At 44.5% G+C, this 11499-nt stretch overlaps 1 long non-coding RNA gene across 1 annotated transcript in view; it reads right to left on the bottom strand.

Annotated features, from left to right (window-relative positions):
- LOC106814605 overlaps window positions 1–11499 on the bottom strand; it is a 29287-nt gene that overhangs the window by 2093 nt on the left and 15695 nt on the right. The window contains exon 2 of the long non-coding RNA XR_001394630.1: window positions 3176–3278. This is a non-coding gene — a long non-coding RNA (uncharacterized LOC106814605). The remainder of the gene's footprint in view (window positions 1–3175; window positions 3279–11499) is intronic.

Below are 11499 nucleotides of genomic sequence, written 5' to 3'. Positions count from 1 at the left end.
GAGAGAGAGAGAGAGAGAGAGAGAGGGAGAGAAAGCGAGAGAGAGAGAGAGAGAGAGAGAGAGAGAGAGAGAGAGAGATAGAGTTGTAAGGCTGTTATTACGCGTCTATCTGTAATGGCACGTCTCACGACAACTATGACAAATCATCCTGTTCACGTTTTGCCTATAATGACAGGCCTACGGTGAGTTATGATAAGCTAATTCGCTGTTCGCAGTGCTGCATGTCTACATATATCAAACGCGTGCGAATATTATCATCGTCTGCGTGATTAGACGGAGCGTTGCACGTACACCCCGTCGAAGGAGGCTGCCCGGTTTCCTCCTTGGCCTCGCGAAGCCACGATTACGCTCATGTGATCTTCTATCTTCTAGTAGTGTCTGGTAACGACGAGTGTGCCGCTACGCGTCCGGTGTTAGTGTCGCATGTATATGACATGTGCGCGTGTTGAACGAGCAGGCGAGATGCGTTAGGCAGCGGGCGAGGAGCGAAACGAGGTGTGTAGGGCGGGCGCAGGGTAAGTGTACGTTTGCGTGTGTGTGTCAGTGTTNCGCGCGCGCGTGTGTGTGTGTGTGTGTGTGTGTGTGTGTGTGTGTGTGTGTGTGTGTGTGTATGTGTGTTAATTGTTCTATTACTACCTGAATTTAAATGATGACCTGGCCCCTTCTCCCATTCTTGACTTGCGCGCCATATTTGTTGATCTACGCATTATATCAGGAGTCTATTGATAGACTCCTGATTATATAATTCTCGCGGTAGCGTGGTATTCTTACGCTAGGGTGAAAACATGACGAGTTGGTAAGCTATTCAACAGTTGATAGTTGAGACGTAAAGGTTTTGTTATAATTTCTCAAATATTTTTCACCGAGTAGATCAACGTTTGGACAAAAAATATAAAAAAAATCAACAAAGAAATATCAATGCTGCACGCTGATATGACGCTCCCCTATTATCTACTTCTGATGTACATGGTTGAATTCATATCATTTACCTACTATTCTCACAAAAAATTAAAAAAAAACGTATAGAGTCACAAGGTCGATAGTGTAAACGCGCTGTATATGTTCGATTTTCGCGGTATAATAGAATATTAATAGAAAGTGGGAAAATTAATCAACTCGTCAACTTTTCTTCTAAAACTCAACAGTGTAAACCCAGCTTAACTCGGGGTAAAGAAATGTTCAAAAATCAGAGCGAAGAGCTAATCTCTTGCGATAACCGTATATGACATTCAGATATCACGTGGATAGATCTGAGACTCAGATTTGGAGAGAGATTCGCGCTTGAAATATTACTAACACGTTCGCGTAGTAGTGTGCAGGTCGACGCAAGGAAGGCGTCAGGTGGAAACACCCAAAGCAACCTGGAGGCAAGACTAAGCGGCTGAACTTAAAGAAGGGCTACACCTGGAGGGGAATGGAGCGGAAGGCGACCAACCGAGCGACATGGAGGGAGTTCACCAGTGACCCGTGTCTCCCAGGAGACTGAAAGGTCTACGAAGAAAAAGACTGGTGTGCGGGGTCAATCACATGTAGTGGGGATTTTCACCGTAAATAAACACAAATACTAATACCCTATATACTAAATACTAAAAACTAAAAACTAAAATACTAAATAAAACAACTACTAAACAAAATACTAAAATATAAACAGTTTTAAGCTTAACGGTGTTAATGTACTTGATTGGAATGAGTTACCTGATGAGGATGAAAGATGATGAACTTTATGAACGCATAATAAACCTATCATAATCAGCAATGTAGCGCAGTGAAATATTACTGTAATTGAATAGTGTTTTTTTTCCACAGTAATCGGTGATGTAATTAAGGTACTATGTTACACAGTGACGGTTTCTCTAATGCAGAATCTTTGGTTCTCCTCATCAGGCATCTTAATATTATCCCATCTGTCACGTCTGACTGAAGCTCTAGCTCGTAAAAGACTTGTGATGAAGTCCTGGTAAGTATGAAGACTTGCTAATTTGCGTAGTACCGACCTATGTCTAACTTGTTCTTGAACGAGTTAAATGTATTATTTCTGGTATTCTTGTGCTCTCGGGTCGCTTCTGTTTGGCGCAAAATCGCCTACCGGTGATTGATTGGGCTTTGCCTCAAATCTGCGTAAAATTCACTAAATCGTATTTACTTACTTTTTTCCTTACCATGTTTAGATAATAGATACCATATATGACATTATGCTAGTTTGAGACATGTTTTATTGCGGTTATATTGCCTATTCTACCACACGCACACGCACACGCACACGCACGCACGCACGCACGCACGCACACACACACGCACGCACACACACGCACGCACGCACGCACGCACACACACACGCACGCGCACATTTACTTTGCACCCTAACCCCGATGCTCTTACGCACGCTAAAAACAATGTCGGCCATCAATCAAGTTCACCAGGCATCAACCTGAATGATTTATAATAACAGTTATGATGAATTGCTGCTCGCCGATGTCACTCGTATAGCCGCCGAGACTTCCGCGACCGTCGCCCGCCCGCTTCGTTGTTGTCGGCACAACGTGTCGCGCCCGTCTAGCCGTCGGTCGTAGCGATGCAGCGGACGGCGCCGGTGTGGGCGTGATCAACTGCCGACGCTTCCTGAGCAAGCGACGACTCAATCACGGCGGGTGATAAATTCATTAAAAACGCCGATGGAGAAAAAAAAGCCGAGCGGTGCGCGTAAGCGACGCATGTGTGTGTGCGTGTGTGTGTGTGCGTGCGTGTGTGTGTGTGTGCGTGCGTGTGTGTGTGTGTGCGTGCGTGTGTGTGTGTGCGTGAGTGCGTGTGTGTGCTGACCGTCTGCGGCTGTCGCTCCTTTGCGTCGCTAAGATTTATGGCCGGCGCGTAACGAACAACGCGTGGCTTTCGCCGCGGCGAGCGCAGCATCGCAGCTCGTAAACTAGCGAGTGTGGAATCCGGGCGGCAGGTGGTGCTGGCAGCGGATACATACACACGCACACACACGCACGCACGCACGCACGCACGCGCGCACACACACACACACATACATACATACATACATATGTGTATATAGATAAATAACTAAATATGTACATGCATACCATCAGGTGATGATAATAGGAGAAACGAGTATGACATGTCGGAATAAAAAATTCTAATAATAGTCTATATGAATGAATCTATTTAAACCTACCTAGTTTGTTCTCTTTTATTCTCCCGTAGTCATATGCTATCGGCAGTTATACATGAATAGAGAGATTCGATATTCTTGTACGCTTGATAGCAGCAGAAACAGCCTGCAAATCAGAAACTTTTGTTTAACTAGAGTATTCCAATACACCACGCATTTACCTGCTCTCTAGCAGCCAATCAGCATCCAATCGATTAATGATTTGCACCGATCGCAGCGCCTGCGGACTTTGTAACCACGTTACGTATAGGGTACTGTCGGGATAGTAGGATTAAGGGGATGATCGCTATAAATATAGAAGTTAACTCGATGTACAATGTAATATATCATGCTTAGAACCTAATCAAGTAATTCCGTTCATTCCATTTTCCGCTAAATTTATCTGAAGTAAGTATGGGATGCGACTGCGCTTTAACAACGCAATGGTAATACTTTATATTTATACTACTATACTATATTAATACTAATATATTTAAATCATCAGTCATTTGTTTGCTCTGGCTTCTGATCGTCTGCTAGTTATCATCTTTCTCTCGTCTCTCTTTCTCTCTCGCTCTCGGCTCAACACACTGGTCGAGTGCACGCGCAACAACTACGAGAAACTGATGAAGCCGTATGTTATGCAAAAGATTTTAGCTAAAAACTAGAGAATTTGCATGCCATCTGGTGGTGTCATGTCGAATAGTACAAAAATTTTGCAAAAAAAACTATTCACAGTCTAGAATCATGTTAAAAACTGCTCAGATGTGCTGTGGTAACCGTATATATAGACCCTCTATATATACCCTGACATATATATAAAGACATGTATGCGGAGAAACTGATGAATATTCTTAAAAAATCTATACAATTGACAAAAAACACTTCGAACACTCCACGAAAGCAGATAGGCTTGTCTATGTAAATACTGACACGAAATTGCTATTGCGCCGGACGAGCAGGCAGCAGAACGTTCAGCCGCTGGCGGCAAAATAAACGCAGCCAAACGATGGACGGGTGCCATCGTCGCTTTAGCAGAGAAGAACGAGCAGTAGCGGTACCCTTGTATGCACGGACGCACGCACGCAGAAACACAACAACACACGGATGCATAGATAAACGCACGGATATACTCACGCTTGCACGTATATATGCGCTCGTCTAGCTCGGTATTAAAGCGTACATGCGCATCGTGTGCTCGTACGCGCCCCTCGATGCGTCGATGCTACGGCCATTGTTGTGCAAACTACGCACCGACCCATGGCTCGCCTCCCCTTTAGAAAAGCTGCGAACGTTTATCCAAGCCCGACGCGTGACGCCAGCCGCAACAATGTGAATTGTTTACTTCTGGCTCTGTTTTATCGCCATTCTTCCCCCGCTTTTGTGCGATCGTTTTTTCAGCATTCATCATGTCAACGGAAATTTTTTAGCGCGAGCTTTTTATCTTTTCGCGCCGCCGAGCGCGATGTAAATTTCTCATTTTCCTTCGAAATTAATGAGCGAGGAAAGGTTAGGCGTTCGAATTCATAGGTGAAACGAAGCCAAAGCGCAGCGGCAATATACAGCCAGACATCAGCCAAGCTTTATGGGTTAAGTTAGCCGCTGCGGTGGATATAAGCGCTGGCTAAGTAGAGAATTAGAACCCGAGTCCGTGCAAAAAAAGATTCATCATCCACCGCGGCAACAGATGATAAGAGCACAGGGTGCGAAATTAACGCGAGTCCGGAGTCAAATACTCCCTGATTTACTGTCGGACTCCCTGATTTGACATATGCAGGAGTCTGTGTGACTCGCTAAAAAATTTTGCTGTACTAACTAGTTCGTTCCAGAGCACGGCCTCGCCGAATTGCCGTATGTTTTCAGCAAATGTCCAAAGAAAATTTGGCAGACGTGCAACCGCATGAATTTGAATCTTCAAAATAAGCACGCGCGTTATTGTTAATATCTTTAGTTTTGAATCTCAGACTGCGGACTCCCCTCATTTTGAGGGCAGGGAGGCCGTTGGACTCCCTTGTTCGAAAGTTAATTTCTACCCTTGCGAGCATAGAGGCCGCGCTCAGCTAGACGATGCCGTGATTATCTCGGATTACATATAGGAAGTAAGACGACACACAATGGCGCCAACACGGGAGCACGCTCTCAGGTGGGCGGATTACCGTTATATTAAGCTGTCATACAATGCGAACATTGCCTATTACTGGGCGGCTAGCGTGATTGCAGGGGCACGCATCGGATAACAAATTAGCATCCCCTGTGGAGGCAGCAGGGTGGCTCACAACAATGGGGGGGGGAGCCTCTCAGCAACTATCGTATCGTAAAGTATTGGTGCCTCTGACGATCTTGTGGTTTGGACCCGACGCTGAGCGTGACTCAGCTTTCGCACGCAGCCAGTCAGAGTATGTATGGGCACACACAGCAGCAGTGGCTTGTAAGTGACGCATCTCAGCAGGCAGGTATGTATGGACTCGCTAACTGCCATCCAGCGCTGTAATGTATGGACGCACACAGCCAGCAGGCTATGTATGGACGCACGCAGCCAGCAGGCTATGTATGGGACGCACACAGCCAGCAGGCTATGTATGGACGCACGCAGCCAGCAGGGCTATGTATGGACGCACACACCCAGCAGGCTATGTATGGACGCACGCACCCAGCAGGCTATGTATGCGACGCAGCGCAGCAGCGCAGGGCTATGGTAATGGACGCTACTGACAAGTGCCATGTCAGGTCGTTAATTTATGGTACGAATCGCACCCGCCAGCTACTGTTATGTACGGCACGCAGCCCAGCAGCGCTCATGTTGATGGACGCACGCACGCCTGTGCAGGCTATTGTTATGGATCGGCTCTTCAGCAGCAGGCTATGTATGGTGATACGCACACTTGCCAGCAGGCTATCTGCCATTAGACCGGCTATCGCGCAGCTCGGCGCTATGTATGGTAGAGCACACCAGCAGGATTGTATGGTAGCAACATCCAGTGTGCAGGGCTATGTATATTGGATACTATCTATGGATGTAAGTGAAGACGCCGGCTCACGTCATGCGGACACTGCCGGACACCGCGGTATCAGGTAGCTGCTGGCTCGTGCTGCTGCTGCTGCTGCTGCTGCACGGTGAAGCTGAGCTCGTTAAGCCACACCTGCGCTGCGGAGGGGATTAGGCCGTGATACGTGGAAGCACACAGGATGCGTAGCAAAACAAGCACGCGATTCGCCATAAGTAGCTTGGGAGGCTGGCGGCCGTGGCGGCCGCAGCGGACGACGACGCAACGAGACACGCCGACGCGGTGACAAGCAATCAATTCGTAAGAGCGTGTAAGCTGATCGGTGGGGTTTTACCCGGGTGCCCGAGAGAAAGTGATGGGGAGGGAAAGCGCGCACAGAGAGATATATTGAATAGAGGAAGAGAATTTGAGGTGAAATAGAAGTCGAAAGAAGAGAGAGGAGAGAGAGGATTTTGCTTAAGAGTGCTAAAGGAAGAATAGAGAGAGAGGATGAGACCGAGAGAGAGAGAGAGAAAGACGAGAGAGATGAGAGAGAGGAAGCTAAGACGAGAGAAACGTGATGTGATGCGAGAGAGAAGTGATTGAAGCGCGGCAGGAGAGGGAAAAAGAGTGAGGGGGAAGAATAACAGAGAGATATGGAACCTATTAGAGAAGATGTTAACATCTCTGGCTTTTCGAAAAGTATTCCATGTCTGATCAAGTGCTTGACTTCAATTAAACTGTAAAGACGTCTCTCGTTTTTTCGCATTCTTTCTGATCAAGAAATATTCTCTGAACTTTTAAGATTCGTATGCAATACCACTAAGAATGGAGGGCGAGCGCGTTAAAAACTTGTAAGTGCGACGACGCGCCATCCGCGCGCGGCACAGCAATGGAACAGACAGTCGGAGAGGTTCTTTGTGTGTTAGCAGTGTGCGATATGACTTGAAAACTATTACCAGTGTGTTGGCAAGCCTGTGCAAGTATAATCTATATATACTAGCATGGAACCGGCGCTAGCGCGGGGCGATTAGTTGGACTGTGGCATGATGTGTTACCGAGTGTGCGTTTAATGTGTAAGGTGTTATAGGGGGAGAGTTTACGTTTGTTGCAGATTGTTTTTTTATGGTTGAGATGTCACTACAGACTACATGTACAATCATGTTACACGTAACAATACAATTTGTTTTGGCCAAGTACACGTGTAAATAAACACAGCACAACCACCACACCACAACACACACACACACAACACACACACAACACACAACAACACACAAATGTTTATTGTATGTTATGAATGGATGATTGATACGGACTCAAAGTTTAGAATATAGATAGATCTCATTGGGCTGGGTAGCGGTCGCTGCCATCGTTAACCACTTGGCTGACGTGACAGTATTATTTACGTGCTTCGCATGTTTGCACTCTGTGCGAAAAAGCGTTAATATTACGTGCTTGTGAATTCGGACCGTTGTGACATGGTCGCTCGCTGTTCACGACACCCCGCACACGCTCTTGAAATAGCGGAAATCTAAAATACCGTGGATCACGACGGCCACCGATCCGATTATCTGCTTGATCAATTGAACTTGTACATCTTTCATAATCGAAAACTTATGCCACAGTAGCTTACTGAAATCTAACTTCAATATTACATGTTTTTATTTCGACAAAAAAATTAAAACACTGTTTACTTAACATTTTATTGGGCTTTTACCAAATCTCTGTGGATGCAGCACAACGTTGCGAAATTATTAGCAAGGCAAAAATATAGCGGCCCCCTATTTTCAGGCAAATCTTTACCTTTCTTAGCCTTATTTTACAGGTTGTTCAACCGACAGTATAGGATTAGAACCGGTCCCGGTGTATCAATCGATCTCTTCGTGAATTTGGCGTATGTAGTGTGGGATCGCAAACTGACGAGAGCCTTTCAATTACCAGAACATACATTAATACATACGCATGTACATACATAAAATACATGCAATGCTGGATGAACGACACGCACGCACTGCACGGCAGCGCGAGCACGCACGCACGCACGCGACGCAACGCAGCGCACAGCACGCACCGCACGCACGCACGCAACGTCACGCACGCACGCGCACGCAACGCGGCACGCAGCACGCAGCGCACGCACGCAACGGCACGCACACACACACACATAATAGCATACCATTAAGTTATGACATAACATGAGATTAATAAGATACATACATACATACATACATATATATACATACGTACCATACATACAGACGATTGCAGAGCGCACTCTATAGTATAGATGTAGAGAATTAATAGATATTCTATATATATAGTAATTCAGATATATATATAATTATATTATCAGGAGTACCATAAGTGTGTCGTGCGCTCTGGGTGTGCTGTGATCCATTGTAGTGTGTGTGTTCGAATCGTGTCGTGCGTGCAGGTCGTCGTGTGTGCTGTGTGTTTCGGTGTGCGTGCGGACCCGTGTGATGCTATGGAGGAGGAGTGTTGCTAAGATACATATGAGATGTTCGTCAAGAGGTTTAGCGAGAATGCGTGCGGTGTGTGAGGTACTCCGTGCGTGCGTGCCGTTGTGCGCATGCGTTTTGGGTTGGGCTGTGTGTGTTTTGTGTGGCCCATTGTGTGTGTGCGTTGGTGTGTATTGATGTAGTGTGTGTGATGTGTGTTGTTGTGTGGATGTGGGTGTTGTGTGTTGGTGTGTAGTGTGTAGCTGTACATGCGTGTGTTACGCCTTACGTCCAGAGAGGTTGCAATCAAGCAGATCGTTACCGCGAGGAGCGCATGTTCGTCTGCCAGCCACAGTCGTGCTAGCGTAGTTAAATTTAAACGATGGTGTCTATGTCGCAGCTGTCCCTAGAAATTTTCACCTGATACGAGGATTATCCGACCACTTTGGGTCTTTCTAGAATTTTAATCAATTTTCGTGACAACGATAGCTTACTTAGCTATTTATACCTCGATATATATATATATATATATATCAAGATTATATATATATATATATATATATAAGCTGTCGTTACCCGGGAGTTGATTAAAATTATTTATTAATTCTCATATAATATATTTATTTATTTATTTATATATAAATTTAACCTTGTTTGGCGTAAGAAAAATACGTACCATATTTGGAGACTTACCTTTAAAAGTAGAATATAGCTATCTATAATCTGTACTGTTCGCTAGCAAGAATAACTATATCCTTCTATTGTTTAGAAATGTATACTTCCTTATACGGCCACATTTATATTAGTTTTACGAACTTCATCACACGTTGCCTTATAATCTAGACTTTTTGCTTTTCTACAGAAGCCTTATTATCAAGTCGTGTTCACACGTTGCCACCTGACACCAACAGCAATTTGGGTTTAGCTGTCTATATACGCAAAATATCTGTGCTCCCTATGTTTTCACGCGCTTAACGAGACAGGCGTACGCGTGAAAGCTAGCAAGTCTGATACCTCTGTTGCACCCATGTAAAATTTTGACAGGATAATGGGAATTAGACGGTAACGTTATATTATTCATAAGTGAGAAAATCCGTCCTTTATTCTGTTGTTAAATAGACATATGCTGTCACATGTTGTTATATGATATTCGTCATATTGAAAAGCAGTTGTGAATACTTAACAACTTTTTGACGAACAGTGCCAGATTTGATAATATTTACACTATTAGATTTTGTAGCGTATACACATTGATTTCATCATATTTTAAGAGAATAGCAACTTGACGTTGTCGGTACAATATATACGTTGTCGGTACAATAAACAGTTTCTTAAAATAGTCAATATCAAATGATAATAGAAATGATCAACCATCAATAAACCGACTATTTCTGGCCAACCAACTTTTAAACGGTGTTCAATTGCGCCATACGTGCTCTCAGAGTGTAATGTCTGTTAAGATAGCCAGACACGCACATAGCGTCGCCATAATTCAGAAAGAACTTTTACTTAATCGATAGCAAATGTAAAACAAAATCTCTATGGCAATTTATAAAAATATTGAAACCATTATGTAATACAAATATTTAATTGATTAAGTGTTCAGCAAACCCTGATGAATATATATATATATATATAACACATTCAAAAAATAGGTAAATGGTGTTTAAATTTTAATCAGCGAGCTTTTGAGACGTACATCTCTTCCTCAGGCTTTCAGCTGACATGGCTTGTTGACAATGTTAGAACTTGGCTCAAGAACAATGACAAGGACAAATACGGCGACAACGAAGACGGCAAGGACAATGACAAATACGATGACAACAACAAGAACAGGGATAATGACAAACACGACGACAACGGCGAGGACAAGGACAAGGACAAATACGACGACAATGGCCTTGGACGATGGGGACAAATGAAGAAATGTGTTAGCGTGCATGCATCATACACGGCAACTAAGCAGCCTAGCCGTGGCAAAAGGCTGAATTGGGAATTCCACAGTCTGGCTTCATGCGTGAGCAAATAAAGATGCCTCTATCGCTGATACGAAGTAATTGCACCGCAGCGCCAGCTCCCGCCTATCCCATTGTAAACGATGAACGAATTTCGGATAAAAAACGCAACGATGATATTTATTGTAATAACGGGGGCGAGGACGGACAATTGTCGAGGCGTGAATCTAGATATCTAGATTATAAGCTTCTTACAGGAGGCGGAATCAAACAAACAATAGCTGCAGAGATGTCTCTCTGTCTGCTGTGAAAGTGCTTTTACACTCTTTGTCTCCATTCAAGCACAATATCACTCCCACCCACTCTCGCGTTCTCTCTCTCTCCCTCTGTCGCTCTCTCTCTCTCCCTCTGTCGCTCTCTCCCTTTTTTCCTGTATCTGTCTCTCTTTCTACATAATTCTCTCCCATTCTCTTTAAAGCGCACGCGATCTCACGATGGCTTTCGCTAGGCACAGGCATACACGTATACACAGGCATGCACGTATATATACGCATTTTCTCTCCGTTCTATCTGTTCTCGTTGCCTCTCTCTTTCTCTTCCGCGATGCCCTTCTTATTCTTTTCATCATTTGTTATAAGTCCTTCTCACTCGTGCCTAGGCATTCAGTCTCTCTTTCTCTTCCGCGATGCCCTTCTTATTCTTTTCATCATTTGTTATAAGTCCTTCTCACTCGTGCCTAGGCATTCAGTCTCTCTTTCTCTTCCGCGATGCCCTTCTTATTCTTTTCATCATTTGTTATAAGTCCTTCTCACTCGTGCCTAGGCATTCAGTCTCTCTTTCTCTTCCGCGATGCCCTTCTTATTCTTTTCATCATTTGTTATAAGTCCTTCTCACTCGTGCCTAGGCATTCAGTCTCTCTTTATCTTTTTCTCTTTCTCTCTCTCACA

Source organism: Priapulus caudatus, unplaced genomic scaffold (genome assembly GCF_000485595.1).
Source record: "Priapulus caudatus unplaced genomic scaffold, Priapulus_caudatus-5.0.1 Scaffold950, whole genome shotgun sequence".
NCBI classification, from domain to species: Eukaryota; Metazoa; Priapulida; class Priapulimorpha; order Priapulimorphida; family Priapulidae; genus Priapulus; species Priapulus caudatus.
The sequence above is the reverse complement of the archived record's forward strand: the minus strand, read 5'-3'. Positions and strand labels throughout refer to the sequence as shown.